This window comes from Loxodonta africana, chromosome 15 (genome assembly GCF_030014295.1).
Source record: "Loxodonta africana isolate mLoxAfr1 chromosome 15, mLoxAfr1.hap2, whole genome shotgun sequence".
Classification (NCBI taxonomy): domain Eukaryota; kingdom Metazoa; phylum Chordata; class Mammalia; order Proboscidea; family Elephantidae; genus Loxodonta; species Loxodonta africana.
Window position 1 is genome coordinate 18282962 of NC_087356.1, and position 16088 is coordinate 18299049.

Genomic DNA, 16088 nt, shown 5'->3' on the forward strand with positions numbered 1-16088 from the left:
ATGGGCCAGCAAGGTTTGAACTACAAATCTCAATTTGACTGGAAGCCCTAAATTGGCCTGGAAATTCTAGCAGTGTTATCCCAAAATTGTATTTGAAAAGATCAAATTCAGCTTAGAGTTTTGTGTTCATAAATTGTCAACAGCCTTAATCCTTCATACTTACTTATATATGTTCTTTTAGTGTTAATTAAGTGGGATTGATTGAGAATGAGACAGCATTAGAGCACCATTGTTTTGCTGGGAAAGAAAGCTCTGCTTGCCCCGTTGTGTGTACGGATGATCTAACTTGCTTCCTTTGAAGCCTCTTTGAATATACAGATGCACGCTTACCAGGCATTATAGTATGATAGATAGTTCTGCAGTGAACTTAATTGGACTGAACCCTCTTATCAAGTTTCAGTTACATTATGTTTTCCAGCAAGCTTAAGCCCATGAAACCAGACTTTCTGGAAGACACAGTGAATGGGGCAGAACTACTCTGCAAACATGAAAGATAGAAAGAAACACTATTTCCCAGTATTTAAGCATTACTTACCTTTATAAATGTTTTGCATTTTCCTCTCTGTTCCTACACGGCATCATGTAAGATAATATTGCAAACAAATGCCCAGATGAATGCTGAATTATTTATAAGAACAGACTACAGACGTAGATTGGAGAGAAGAAATAACAAAGCAAGAAATAATGATGCTGTTGAGACTGATAGAGTTAAAGGACCTAAGCAAATGTGAATGAACAGTATCTGTGGAAACTTACACCCATAAGAGAATTGTATGCTGTCACTTGGTTCATGTAGGTCCTTACTTGAGAGTAGGAACAACACCTGGGGAATTAGCTGTACTGTATTATCTAACATGAGGCACCCTGGTGGCACAGTGATTAGGCACTTGGCTGCTAAATGAGAGGTTGGTAGTTCGAACCTACCAGCCACTTTGCGGGAGGAAGATGTGGCAGTCTGCTTCTGTAAAGATTACAGCCTTGGAAACCCTATGGGGCAGCTCTGTTCTGTCCTACAAGGTCACTATGAGTTGGAATTGACTCAGTGGCAGTGGTTTAATTTTTTTAATCTAACATTTTTTTAATAACTTTTCGGTGATTTCCATAACCACCATTACTTAGCTACAGATGCCTTCATAATCAGAATCACGGACTCTGACAGCCATGGTTTTTAAGAGAGATGATTCACAGTATCTCTTCGATGTCTGACAATTTGGAATCTTCCGGTTCTTGCCTATTCGCTATTGTATTTTTACAATAGACTACGTCAGCAATGACAATTAGATTTAGAAGCTCTATTTCATGCTCTTTTCAAAAGAAACATCTAAAGGCTGTCTGTTTCTAAGGCCTTTATTGTTCTGTTTTTTGTTTGTTTTTTTTTTCAGTTGTGAATGGCCAAGACAGTATTTAGATTTTGGCTATGATCCAACATGAACTCTCTATGGCCACCACAGGCAATGGGTTACAGAAGAACCAAAAACCTTCTGAGGAGCCTTTCTCTTCTCAGAGAGTAGTTCCAAGATGGAGATATGCTCCCCGAACCTTCCTGATGAACAGCATCTAATAAATCCCCTCTTTTCAAGGACCAAACCTGATTTCTTTCTCATTTCACTAATGCATATTTGAATTAAATAATATCTTTAAAATTATTATCTATATTGTCTCTACACTTCATAAGGATTTAGAAGGCATACAATGTACCTTGCAAAATATTTCCCCATGAGGGCAAGGACTCTTTCATTAAGTCAGATTTGTTCTTTTTGCCATTCTTGCATTCTCAGTGCCTAGAACAGTGCCTGGCATAGAGCAGGTGCTGCATAAATATTTATGAATGAATGAATTAACAAAATCAAGCAATTAAAGTAAATAATGGAAACAATTGTATAACCTCTAAGTTTATCGTGCTGGGGAAGAATGTTGAATATACCATGGACTGCCAAAAGAATGAGCAAATCTGTCTTGGAAGAAGTACAGCCAGAAATGCTTCTTAGAAGCAAGGATAGGGAGATTATCAGGAGGGTTCAGTCCTTGCAGAAGGACATCAGGCTTGGTAGAGGGTCCACGAAAAAGTGGAAGACCCTCAATGAGATGGCTTGACACAGTGGCTGCAACAACGGGCTTAAGCATAACAACCATTGTGAGGATGGCGCAGGACCAGGCAGTGTTTTGTTCTGTTGTACACGGGGTGGCTATGAGTTGGAACTGACTCAACAGCACCTAACAACACAACAACATCTGTCAGTTTGTTGTACTGTGGTGGTTTGCACGTTACTATGATGCTGGAAGCTAAGCTACCAGTATTTCAAATACCAGCAGGATTACTCATGGCGGACAGGTTTCAGTAGAGCTTCCAGACTAAGACAAAGTAGGAAAAAAGTTCTGGTGACTTACTTTTGAAAATTAGCCAATGAAAACCCTATGGATCACAGCAGGACATTGTCTAACTTACTTGCTTTGGATGTGTCATCTGAAGAGATCAGGTGTTAGAGAAGGACATCATGTTTTGTGAAGTAGAGAACCAATGAGAGCTGGGGAGACCCCTGGTGAGATGGTTTGGCACAATGGCTGTAACAATGGACTCGAACATACTGGTAATTGTGAGGATGGGCAGGACTGGCTAATGTTTTGTTCTGTTGTACATAAAGTCTCCATGAGTCAGAGCTGACTTGATGGCAGCTGACACCAACATATGTGCAGATCTCGCTAGCCTGGGACCACAAAATAAAGTCACATTTCATACTTCCTTTATGATGACTAATAGAAACCCTGGTAGTGTAGTGGTTAAGTGCTACGGCTGCTAACCAAAAGGTACACAGTTTGAATCCACCAGGTGCTCCTTGGAAACTCTATGGGGCAGTTCTACCCTGTCATATAGGAATCAACTCAACACCAATGGGTCTTTTTTTTTATTATTATTGATGACTTTGAGCTCCTGCCTGGTTCTGTAGAAGTTAAAAGTTAGCCCTCATCAAATGTTCCCCGGTATTTCTTAGAGGTTCCCGGACGGCATCTCATGTGTGTTTAGGAATAGAACCAATAGATTCTCCTCCAGCCAATTTGCTGAGCCACCATGCTACTGCTTCTGCTGCTGGTAGCCCTTAGAAGGCCGCCACTTCTCCCCACAAACCTTTCCTCTATACCCCCAGCCATACTCTGCCTGTGGTGTTGTGTTGGGGGAGAAGTTACTGTTTTCTTCTTTGCCATTCCATCTCAAGTCTGGCAAAGGCCTTTTCTTTAACTCTTCACAACACAGCTGAGACTAGGCTGCAATTTTTGGCAAGACTTGATTGAAAGCTTCCTATAGGGGAAGTACAACCCAGCAGATATTTTAGGATTACTGCTGGACAAGGCTGCTCTTAGAGGCATGAGGCCCAAACCCCACCTTTTGAGATTAGAGATGCCTCCTTGCCTAGTTCTCAGCCTGTCTCCATGTGTCCAGGGCCAGCTCGTTCACGCTGCTGGGAATCCCTTGAGCATGCCTTCACTACTTGAAATCCAAGCCACCACAAACACAAGCCTGGGAGAGGAGGCTCAATCTCCATCCCCAACTGAGATCTAAGGCTTTCCTCCCAAGTCCCCATTTCCTGTCCCAAGAGCTGCCTGTTCCCAGGATGGTCAGCAGTAAAAAGATTCACTCCTTTTAAGGAAACCCTTATCTCCATGCACACACACACACAGAGCCAGGTCAGCCTATACATAGCTTTAGTCCAAAACTGAACACATAGTTTATTAGTTGAAAACTTTCTTCATTCAAGTTATTCCATAGCCTTCTCCTGACACAGAGTGAGTATTTGCTTTACATCTGTGTAACTAAACATCCCATTTAGTGTATTTTTTCCCACAAACATGAAAATGGTTTACCCTAGGCATAAATGTGTGTCTCTGCATTTTTTTTTTTTTGACAAAGAAAATCTTTTGCAAATTTTAAATAAATGTTTTTCCAGTTTTTATTCATTAAATTTCTTAGGAAAGGTTTTCAACTTGGACACCCTATTTCAATTAAAATAAGCTGGGATAACTGCAATGTGGTATCCTGGACAGAATTCTGGGACAGACAAAGGACATTAGTGGAAAAATTGGTGATATCTGAGCAAAGTCTGTAGTTTAGTCCGTGCTTTTTTTTAATGCATCAATGTTAATGTCTTAGTTTTAACAAAAGTACCAAGGTTGAGTAAGATGTTAATATCAGGAGGAGTTGTGTGAAGGGTATACAGAAACTATTTATACTATTTCACAACTTTTCTGTAAGTCTAAAATTATTCCAACGTAAAAAGTTTATTAAAATGTTAAAAACCCCAAACCAATCCCATTACTGTTGAGTCGAGTAGACTCATAGCAGCCCTATAAACAGAGTAGAACTGTCCCAAAGGGTTTCCAAGGAGCACCTGGTGGATATGAACTGCCGACATTTTGGTTAGCGACCTGAGGTCTTAACACTGAGCCACTGGGGCCCCAAAATATAAAAGAAACTGGGAAATAATTTCAGGCACCAGAGTTGAACTAGTTATTATAACTGATCATTAAATTTAGTGCTAATCTTAGAAATGAGGACAAACAGGGAAGTAGGTGGATTGTATGGTTCTTGTAAGAAAAAAAAAAAAAAAAAACATTACATTTACTTGACGATAGAAAATTTTTCCAGCTCAGGATTTCAGAAGGAATTGACTACATGAAAAATCATGAGTAACTTAGAGGACAACGTGTTCAGCTACTGTTTAATGAAAGAAATGACCTTAGATAGATATTTACAATATTGATCTTCAAAAATGTCAAATGCGTAACTTAAAAAAAAACTCATACTTTTTTGGGGGGGAGGGAACTAAGATTATATGTTACTTTTCAATTATCTAGAGAAATTAGAAATATAGAACATTAGGATTATTGCTTGGAGAACTTAAATGACTGAAGCTAGTATATCCTTCGGCCTGTGTCTCTTAACTTATCTTTATTGTGAATTCAGGGGGACCTGATAAGCTTTCAAGACGGGCAATAAAACTGACAAAAGTGCGCTAATTTAGGAACCTTACAGGTGGCAAGTCATCCCTCTTAACATTTTGTATGAGTTTCCTTAGAGCGGCCGTAACAAAGTACCATAAACTGGGTGGCTTAAAACAGCGGGAATTTATTCTCTCATGGTTCTGGAGCCTGGAAGTCCAAAATCAAGGTGTGGGCAGTGCTGATTCCTTCTGGAGGCTCTGAGGGAGAATGTGTTATATACTTTTCTGGTAGTTGTGGGCAATACTTGGTATTCCTTGGCTTGTATGTACATCACTGCAGCCTCTGCGTCTGTCTCCACATCGTGTTTTCTCTCTATTTTTCTCCTTTTCAAGGATACAAAGCACTGGATTTAAGACCCACCCTAATGCATAATAGCATCTCAACTAATCACATCTGCAAAGACTGTATCTCCAAATAAGGTCACATTCTTAGATTCCAGATGGGCATGAATTTGGGGGGACACTATTCAACCCAGTGGAGCCCTGGTGTCACAGTGGTTAAAGGCTATGGCCGCTAACGAAAAGGTCGGCAGTTTGAATCCACCAGCCACTCCTTGGAAACTCTATGGGACAGTTTCTACTCTGTCCTGTCGGGTCGCCGTAAGTTGGAGTCTACTCAATGGCAATGAGTTTTTTTGGTTCTGACAAATGGGATCAACCACTCCTCTCTTGGGGAGCAACAGCAAGTAGGTGGGGAGAGAAGGTGGGGTTTCTTTGTTCATCGTTTCCCAAGAAGGGAGGAGAGTGGAAGTTCTGTGGAAAATGCCTAGGGGCAGGGGGTGTGTATTGATAAGGGTGGAGGGAGAGTGAAAACGTTGCCCATTCTCAAACAAGTTGACTTTCAAATGTCCTCCCTGAGCCGATCTCTCGGATGAGCCTAAGTGGTAGCATCCACGCTGATATTAGAGCATTATTTGCCAAATATGAAGATTTCGGTTCCAGTGTTTGGTAACCCTGGCTTTTTTGGACCATACCCTCTGGGGCAGAATATACAAGGGTTTGGGTAATAGATGCACAGATAATGAATCCCCATGAAGGAGAATCACTGCCTCGAGTGCCCCCAGTCCTCCTCCTTCCTGAGTTGGGGTCTTGGGTAACTCATGGGCAGATCTGCCTTAACATTCGTGGAGTCTGAGACAAAAGTCTAAATGCAATTTAAATATTCCGACTTTGGAAATCAAGGTAACAAATCATAAAATACATGCTGTTCTTTGCCCTACACTGGAACATCAAAAAAAAAGCAAGAAGATTGCGGCTCGGCCCTACTGCGAAGCAGGACTTCGTTGTGCAATCATCTCCCCATTCATGCAATCTGAGAGGAAAGATTGGACAAGTTACATATCTGTCTTGTTCTCTGACCTACATGCTTTAGCTGCTCAGATACTACCCACCCTCTGAAACGGTGTCCATCTCCAAAGTTAGCAGCAGCACAACCCACCATCTGGGACGACATTTGGATGCGAGGCAAGAGGTGACGGGGAATGTTTCCCTGGGGCCTGAACAGAGCAAGTCATGAGAGCAGATGTTTAGGGTTAGGATCTCCCTGTGCCGGAGCTGAGCCCTGGATTCGGGCCAGCAAAGCCGTCCCTGTGTTCTTTAACATTTTCACTTCTTTGTATTTGCGATGTGAGGGGCCCTCTGCAGCATGTCTCTCTTGCTGGGTCTGAGGGCATTATGTCTTGCAGGCTCTTCTTGGAAGCCGTTAAAATTTTCTTGCGGTTGTCCCTGGTGCTATGCGCCCCCCCGCCCACCCCCATCATCTACTGATCTGACTGAGAGCTTTCTTTCCAACAATTTATTTCATTAGCAAGCTGCATAGATGAACTTACCTTTTCTGTTTTCTAAATGCCCTCTCTCTGGGGAACTCGGGACAAAAGCACCAGAGCTGGCTCCGAGCACATTTGGCTAGCATTATCCTGTGTATTATCCAAAAGCATTCTTCCACACCAACAGTTAGCCAGGGGCCCCCGGCAGAATTCAGGCATCCCTGACCCCTTCCCCAACCCCTCCTTCATTCCAAAGTTCTCCTTTCCATTTTTCCCTTGGGGTTCACTGAGCCCTCTTGCAAATAAAGAGGGCTCCTACTACCCATCCTAGTAGCCAGACACCCCAGCAGGGCCTGCAGGTCAGGACAGCTCCCTCTCTAGTCCTCATTGCCACGGTTTATGCTCAGCTGTGCTTTCCAACAAGGACCAGACAACAGGTACAACTGCTTCATAGAGCTGTTCCAAGTTCCTAACAATAAACAAAAAACAATAAACAGAAGAAGGGAAGATGTTTGTCTTCTATTTCCAGTGACAGGAGGGCATGGAACCAATTCACCCAATAGCTGCGCCTAATCCTTTACACAGATGGTTAAAATGAGGGGGTGGGGTGGCAGGGGCTGACATACAGCCCAGTTTTACATCATTTAAAATTGGGATTTCATCTATCAAAAGACTATTCCTACCTACTCTGTGTTTGGGCACATGCATTTAAACAGGGCCTATAGTCTAAAATCAACCCCGCGATTATACAGGTGGTTTTTATTTATGGACTCAAAGGCTAACAGAAGACCTGAGGCTACTGAGGCAAAGATGACACTGCCCTAATCCATTGTAAAGGTGAGTTGAGGCAGATGGTTACGGTGATCTGCAGGGAAGTTTTATAATACCTAATATCATTAGTGGAAACCCTGGTGGCGTAGTGGTTAAGGGCTACAGCTGCTAACCAAAAGGTCAGCAGTTCGAATCTGCCAGGCTCTCCTTGGAAACTCTATGGGGCAGTTCTCCTCTGTCCTATAGGGTTGCTATGAGTCGGAATCAACTCGACAGCAGTGGGTTTGTTGTTTTTTTGTTTTTTTTTTTAGTATCGTTAGTCTGAGAGGTGTGGTCCTTGAGTATGTTGAGAAGAAAGCCGACTCTCGGTTTTGAGGAAAACCCATCTCAAAAACTGGGGAGATGAGGCTTCTCCGTTTTGAAAATAGGGTTGATTGCTTAGCAGCTGAGCTCTTAACCACTGTGCCACCAGGGCTCCGCATATGTAATTAACTGGGTAATTCAGCAAGAACTGGGATCAAATTAGAATTGCATCCATTTTTTGCCATCTCTCAGTTCTTTGTTAAGGTATTTCGCTTTTAATATAGGAACTGGACACTTGCTATGCTCCAGGCACTATACTAGGCCCTCTGCCAATATAATGTGTTATTTACTCCTCACCAAAAAAATTCTGTAAGATTGACATCTTTGTGTTCATTTTACAGATGACAGAGCTCAAGGGTAAGTAATTTGTCAGAGAACACATGATTAGTCAGACTCAGAGCTGGGATCTGAGCCCCATCCCCTTGTCCGTTTGATTCCAGGGCCCTGACCACTAGGACACCCTGTCTTCTACCGTATTAGCAAATACACCAGTGCCCACTGCATGGTGCAGACAACAAATGCTAAGGGAATTCAGGTCTGGGGTGGTCAAAGGAAGCTTCACCACAAAGTAGAAACTAGCAGAGGAGACCTGCTGCTGCTTGAACAAAAAGAAAGGAACTAAAAGATGGTCCTGGTCTTAGGTATCTCAGCTATGACCACATTTAAATACAGAAAAACTTCTGCTTCTCAGGCTAAAGAACCAGGAAGTTTAGTCTGGATAGAAACTGCCCCGGACTGTCAGAATATCAAAGGCTACAGCGTGTCAGCTTGACGTTCACCTATAAAGTTAGGCTAGATTTAATAAGACAATTTAGGAATCCTTAACAGGTCTTCCTTTTTTCTTGTTTACCTTTACATTTGCTTCTGAAGCAAAGACCTGGAAGGAATGTGATGCAGCTGAGAAGGGGGAGTTGCTTTAGCACAAGCCCACCCTCCTCTGCTCCAGGTCAGAAGCTTCACTAGAACACTCTAGGTCCCCAAATTCCACTTGTTATTTTGGTACCCACTCTGGATCCTCCCCCGACCCCCAACTATGTGGAAAGAGCTGACCATCCTGAGGTTCTCAGCATAATGAAACCTGTGAGTTAAAACCAAAAAAAACCCAAACCCATTGCATTCTGACTCATGGCGACCCCCTGTGTTACAGAGTAGAAGTGCTCCATAGGGCTTCCTTGGCTGTAGTCTTTACAGATCACCACGTCTTTCTTCTGCAGAATCACTGGGTGGGTTTGAATTGCCAAGCTTTAGGTTATGAGTCGAGCGCGAACTGTTTACACCACCCAGGGACCTGTTTATACCAACAGGGAAGCAATTCCAGAACATTCTTTGTTCCACAATCTCTGGTAAGGTGAACCTTTGTGAGCCAGGCGCTGGCATTTCCTGTCCTGCAAGTATTGAGCTGATTCTGTAGTGCAAAAAGGAGGAGGCAATGGAGTAGCTTTGAGATGAGAAGCAGGACGGCGGGCCCAGCCCCTTCGGAGCTCTACACTCTTGCCTAGTTCTCCATACATGGCTCCGTGGGCTTGGAATGACTGATACTTTCACCGAGGGTTTATTTTTTTTAATGTTTCTTTAGGCAACTTCCAGGTTTTATATTTTTCTGTTTCTTTATATCACATGAATTAATCTTACTGAAGAGCAGGCATATGATGGAATAGTCAAGAGCAAAGACATTAGAGGTCAGTGGGTCAGTTCTGTCACTAAGTGTATAACCTTCGACAAGTCTTTTAATTTCTGAGTGGACTCTGTAAAACAGGGAGGCAATTCGTCCCTCCCAGGGTTGCGGAGAAGTCTAAACGTAAAACTGCATTAAAGCATTTACCAAATACTTGTCATGTCTTAATGCTTAAGAAGGAATAACTGTTACCATTGTTACTGATTTTGTCTTTCATGCTTCTAGTTCCCTCATGGAAGGGTCATGACTATTTTTTTCTTCAACACATACCCAACAAGATTATTGATGGTATGCATCTGTGTTGACACCAGTGTTTCCCAACCACCTGTATAGATGATGAAAGCAAAATGTTACTGACTATGGTTTATTCCTCTGCCTGCCTGCTTCTGGGTGGTCTCTCCCCTCTTCCCACCCATCTTCTCCTCCATGCCTTACTCTCCTCTACCAGAGTCGGGGTAGAAATTGTAGACATGTTGCTCCCAATCTTCAGTGTAACTTTAGTCAAAAAAAAAAAAAACAGTGTTCTACATAATCCCATTTACACTAGCTTGCTTCTGTTAAAAATAAAGCAACTATTTATTGGGGAGACTAAAATACATGCTTGGTGACTGAATTTTTCCATTTTTTTTAAACCAGTTTGTGCAGTGCAGGTTTAATTTGACTCTGAGACTTTTTGAGAAACAAACTAGCAAGAAAGGTGATGAAACACTTTGCAGACTAAAAATTCCATTTAAATCTTCATTTTAGACAAGGCAAACAAAGTGAATAAAGATATAGAAATGCTGAATGGCCAAAAGTGGTCTGGAAGGACTTGGCGAGGGGTCACCACATTGCCCTTCTTCCTGGGAAGAAGTGATTTGGGGTGTCGTTGGCACAGGCATGTTGACATGTTCTGACCGTCCTGGAAGTGTCACTTGGGCATCACGCAGGGGCTGGGCCAGATCACCCCCACTCTCTACTCCTGCCGTGGCCATGCCCACAGTCACCCCATTGGTCCAGCTGGCCCTCTCCCCTTCTCAAAGAATTAATACTTTCATGGCACTTATTAGAAGTGATGGAGGGTCTGAAAAAGGAAACGAGAATGTGGCAGAGTAGGTGAAGCACAGTTTGGAGTTATTAGTAAGTCTGGGTTCAAGTCTGGGCTCCGTCACCCCCTGGCTGTGAGCCTATGTGCAAATCATTTAATGTCTTGCGCCTCAGTTACTTTATGTGTAAAACCATGTTCCACTCATTTATAATCAGATGTTTATTGAGTACTTACTGTGTGCGTGGCATTGTTCTAGTGCCAGGGAAGGGGATTAGGGGCTGTGGGTAAAGGGTGTGGAACGGAGAATCCAGTTTTAAAACAGTCAGAGATGGATTCACTAAGAAGGTGATGTCTGAGCAAAAACTTAAAGGAAATGAGAGAGTAAGCCCTGAGGGTATCAGGGGGAAGAATGTTCCAAACAGAGGAAATAGCTCATGCAAAGGTCCTGAGGTGAAAGTCAGCCTGGTGTGCTGGAAGAACATGGAGGAGGCCAGTGTGACTGAAGTAGAGTGAGCAAAGAAGAGCAAAGCAGGAATTGGGCCAGAGGAGCCACAAGAGAGCTAAGTGTGTCCAGTTTCATAAGTCACTGTGGGGACTGGGGTTTTTACTCTGAGAGAAATGGGGAGTCATTGGAGGGTGGTGAGCCTTATGTTTTGGAAAGGTCAATATGGCTGCTGTGTTGAGATTAGACTGTAGAATGGCAAGAGAGGGAAACAGAAAAGCCAGTCAGGATGCTGTTCTTCCAGGCGAGAAAAGATGGTGGCTTGGACCAGGGTGTAGAGGTGGAGGTGGTGAGAGGTGGCTGGATTCTGGACGTGTCTTAAAGTAGAAAGAACAGAGTTTACTGATGGCTTGACCATGAATGAGAGAGAAAGAGAGTCAAGGAGGACTTTGAGGTTTTTGGCCCAAGCAACTGGAAGAAGTAAGTTGCCATTGATGGAAATGGGAAAGCCAAGGAAGGAACAGGCTTGGGCTTGGGGGTTAGGGAAATGGAGAGTTCAGTAACAGTAATCTCTGCCATGTGTCTCTCACAGGACTAACTATGATGACTTATGTGTAATTTACCCTCCAAATGTGCACTGCTGTTACTAGAATTCAAAGAGCTCTTTCCCTCCCTATTCAGAGCCCTGTGTTCTGTCAATGTTCTCTCTCACTCCTGAGGTGGCTCCACACTGGTGCTGGGCAAAGTGTTCCCGGCACACAGACTCCTTGATCAGGCAGGTATTATCTGAGCTATGTTTAGGTGGCTATTTTAGGATAGGTCCTCACAACTGTGACTCATGTATGACTTAACAGTTGAGACCTTTATTTCTCCCTAACAGAATATTGTTTCTAATTTTTCTTTTCTGCAGCAACTGGTGTTGCCATGCAAATCTCTTGGTTGCTATGAGATGGTGGCGTTCCTCTGCCCTGCTATTGGCCGGTGCCTCCTCTGCTGTGGGCTTCTCACTCTGGCGACTGACACCGAGCTGTTACTATGGTGAACTCTACAATTTCCTTTGATTGGCGGATTTCAGAAATAGGTCATCAGTGGAATTCATTATATTCAGGTAAGTAAAAATGAAAAATAGGTATCATAACCTTTCTCCGTCACCAATATGAAGGCCATGTGACATTTAATGACATAATGAATCACCATTGGGCGACATAGGAACCTTCAGAAAACTGAAGGATGATGATGAAACTGTGCTAAATTTAGGTGAGAAATAATTTCTCTCTTGCTTTGAGTTGATTATTCAAAGTCCTTGAGCTGACCAGAATTGGAGGTGGTAGTGATTGTGGAGGGAGGGTACTGGGATGTAAACTCTATGGGATGAAGAAGGATGCTGAGGCCATGAGGGACATGGGCTTGTGCTGATTAATTCTGCCTGTCAGTACAATATGTTCTTGTGGTATTGGGAGTGTGATAAGGCTAGGGTTGTCAGACTCTCCTCCCTCCTACCGCCTCCCCAGCTCCTCGCTCAGCTTCTCATAGGCGGGATCCTAGTGGGTCTGTTCTCTGCTCATTTCTGCTCTTAGTAAATGGGGGAAGAGAGTTGACAAATAATTTTTAACCAACCCTTCTGATTTTGTAATCGAACTCCCTTCTCTGCAAGGAAAAGTGGAGAGAAAGATGAGGGAAAAAAGCCTGGAACAGGCATGAGTTATTTTGTGTGTCAGAACTACCTTTCTAGAACAAATGACTAACCTGTCCTTTCAGAGCGATGGTGGAGGGTGGGATGAGTATGGGTGAGAGGGAGAGAGTCAGGGAGCCACAAAAACGAAACAGGTAACAGATTAGTATGCTAGGACTGATATTTGATTCCCAGAGTGGAGCACTTTTAACACCCACTTCCTCTGCGTAGCTATGAGTCTGAATTGACTTCAGCAATGGGTTTTGTTTGTTTTTTCCTCTCTGTGACTAAATTATTTTTAGTAATAATCATAAAATGAAATGAATAATAACAAAGACCAGGAAAGAAACACAACCAAAATTATTTTTAGTCATAATCATAAAATGAAATGAATAATAATAAAGACCAGAAAAGAAACACAGACCTTGAAAATATTCCTTTATTAAACTTTGTATTATATCAGTAAAAAATAATTTAAAATAAATATTACAACTCAAAAAAGAAAAAAAAAACCTATGGATTAATACTTTTAATTTCATTAATGTATTTTTTGAAGAAAGATAAAAATGTATACCTACATATTGGTTTGTCACAGTAATGAATAATAATTTTACAGTTTCTGTTTTTAGATTAACTTCTAAAAATTTGTCAACACCTGTCAAAATTATTTTTCTTCCCATATTCATGAAGTGTCAATCTATCCTTGCTCCCAGTTGATCGAAGAGCACTTTTAATTAATTTTAATTTTGAAAGGCTTCTTTCACATGAAGCAACAGAAAAATAAGTAGGAAAAGAAACTTAAGTTTGGCATAAAATTTCCATTTTATTCTTAAAAATCCCATTTCATAATAAATTCCAGAAAATTTAAACACACACTGTAAACTCTAAACTGTAAACTGGTTACATAGAATGGCAGAATTGAAGTAAGCCAAGTTCTGTCTCTCTGTCTTTACAATCACAGTGCTATCGTTGTTTATCCTGAATCTACGGCCGGATTGCCAGGCTATGTAGTACCACGGAGGATGGAGACACAAATTATGCCCAAAGTAAACTTTGTTATGAAGTTACTCCCAAAATAAATGCATGGAGTTAATTCTCTGAATTAACTTCCATGCAGAACACAATGTTTACTAAAGGATAAGTGATAAAAAAAAAAAAAAAAAATGTGCTGAATGGAAGCTTACATTTATTTTGTTAAAATTCCACAGCAGCTTTGGCAATTGTTTGGAACTTAGACCAACAGAAGGTTTTGGGGGCAGAAGGTGGGAGGGGAATATTTTACCACTAACTTTGTTTAGAATTGCTGGCCGTGGTGGTATAAAAAGCAGACTGACTTTTAGTTGATTTTATTACTGTTTTTAAGTCTTCTACAGGCAATGCGGAGCCCTTGCAGCATAGTGGCAAGAGCTACGGCTGCTAATCAGAAGGTCGGAAGTTTGAATCCACCAGCCACTCTTTGGAAACCCTACGGGGCAGTTTTGCTCTGTCCTATAGGGCCGCTTTGAATCAGAATCGACTCTATGGCAAAGAGTTTGGTCTGGTTCACAGGCAACGCACCCTCTGCTCACCTGCCCTGGGGCGGACCACTCTCCCTGGTACACCCTTGTTCCACCTGTAGTCACTGTGACTGATTCTTGCAGAGCCGGAGACTGTAATAAAAGGCAGTAATGCGGGATTTGAAGGAATGACAGAGAGATACTGAGATATAGTTGGTCAGCAAATATCTGGGAAATTTTCTGACTTTCACATGACCAAACGGATTTTTTTATTCTTTTCTTACTCTCATAAGAAAAGAAAAAAATCAAGCATCATTATTAGTTGCCATCAAGTTGACCCTGACTCATGGCAACATTATATGTAACAGAACAACACATTCCCTGATTCCGTGCTGTCTTCGTGATCCTTGGTATGTTTGACTCCGTTTTTGGAGCTCTTGTGTCAGTCCATCTCATTGAGGGTTTCCTCATTTTTGTTGGCCCACTACTTTACCAAACATGTCCTTTGCATAAAAACATTAGTGATTCCTGAGGCTTTGCCCTCTGTTTGTGCTAGCTCTTGTCTGGCCTTAGCGTTTCCACTTGAATTTTTGCCATTTTATTCTATTCTGTGGTGTCCTGGATTGAATTGTGTCCCCTAAAAATATCTGTCAACTTGGCTAGGTCATGATTCCCAGTATTGTACAATTATCTACCATTTTGTCGTCTGATAAGATTTCCCTATGTGTTGTAAACCCTATCACTATGATGTAATGAGATGGATTAGTGGCAGTTATGTTGATGAGATCTACAAGATGAGATAGTGTCTTAAGCCAATCTCTTTTGAGAAATAAAAGGGAGAATGGAGTAGAGAGATATGGGGACTTCATACCACCAAGAGAGCAGTGCTGGGAGTAGAGTGCATCCTTTGGGCCCAGGGTTCCTGTGTGGAAAAGCTCCTAGTCTAGGGGAAGATTGACAAGAAGGACCTTCCTCCAGAGCTCACAGAGAGAGAAAGCCTTCAACTGGAGGTGACACCTTGAATTTGGACTTCTAGCCTACTAGACTATGAGAGAATAAATTTCTTTTTTTTTTAAAGCCATCCACTTGTGGTATTTCTGTTATAGCAGCACTAGATGACTAAGACATGTACCATTGTTTGTGACCTTTAATTCACTTTGCACTGAACTCAGTCTTGGATTTATCTTTACCAACAAAATGTGTGAGGGATGCTTTGCTGAATCTTTAGAACTGGCTTTGTCACATGGGGCAATGGATTCAGAGGCATGAAGTCACAGGAATCATTCTAAGGGTTGGAGGGAGGGAAGAAGGAAAAATAGCAGAAGCCATGACTTACCCTTCTTGGTTCGTAATGTATGTATGACACTCCCTTTTTTTCCTGTCACCTCATCAGAGATACATTTAGATCTGTCCTGCTATTAATAGACGGTTTCCTGGGTAGGGTGATTTAAAAGCTCTGGCCCCTGAAATTCTACCTTTAGCTCTGTCTATTCCTTTAGGTGAAGTATTGTTTGCTCTCTGTCACCCTCTGGAAAGCAAATACCTGCGGAGTGCAGATATCTCTGGGAGAAGTAACGTATCAAGCCCCTAAAATTGTAGTATAAATGAGCGTATTAGGTTGCTTCTTTTGTTATCTGATCAGCAGGATGGGGCCCTGGGTATTTAGGAAGTCGTGGAGATACTGGGGACAGACAACCTACCTCTCAGCTTAGCCCTGCCAAGCCTTAAATACCTACCTTTGCTTTAAGGAATTTTAGTTCCCACTCTGAGGAAAACAACAGAAAAAAAGACACACCTTGCCAATGAAGGAATTACATATGTAAATGATAAAAAAAAAAAAAAAACTAGTTGCCTTCGAGTCGTCGATAACATGTTTTAATTT

At 42.1% G+C, this 16088-nt stretch overlaps 1 long non-coding RNA gene across 5 annotated transcripts in view; it reads left to right on the plus strand.

The window, feature by feature from the left end:
* LOC135227770 (uncharacterized) overlaps positions 1-16088 on the plus strand; it is a 98319-nt gene that overhangs the window by 39518 nt on the left and 42713 nt on the right. For 4 of the 5 annotated variants that reach the window (XR_010317918.1, XR_010317919.1, XR_010317917.1 and 1 more), the window contains exon 3: positions 11949-12146. This is a non-coding gene — a long non-coding RNA (uncharacterized LOC135227770). Of the gene's footprint in view, positions 1-11948; positions 12147-14073; positions 16070-16088 lie in introns of those variants that run through there. The other variant, XR_010317916.1, reaches the window with a different exon arrangement.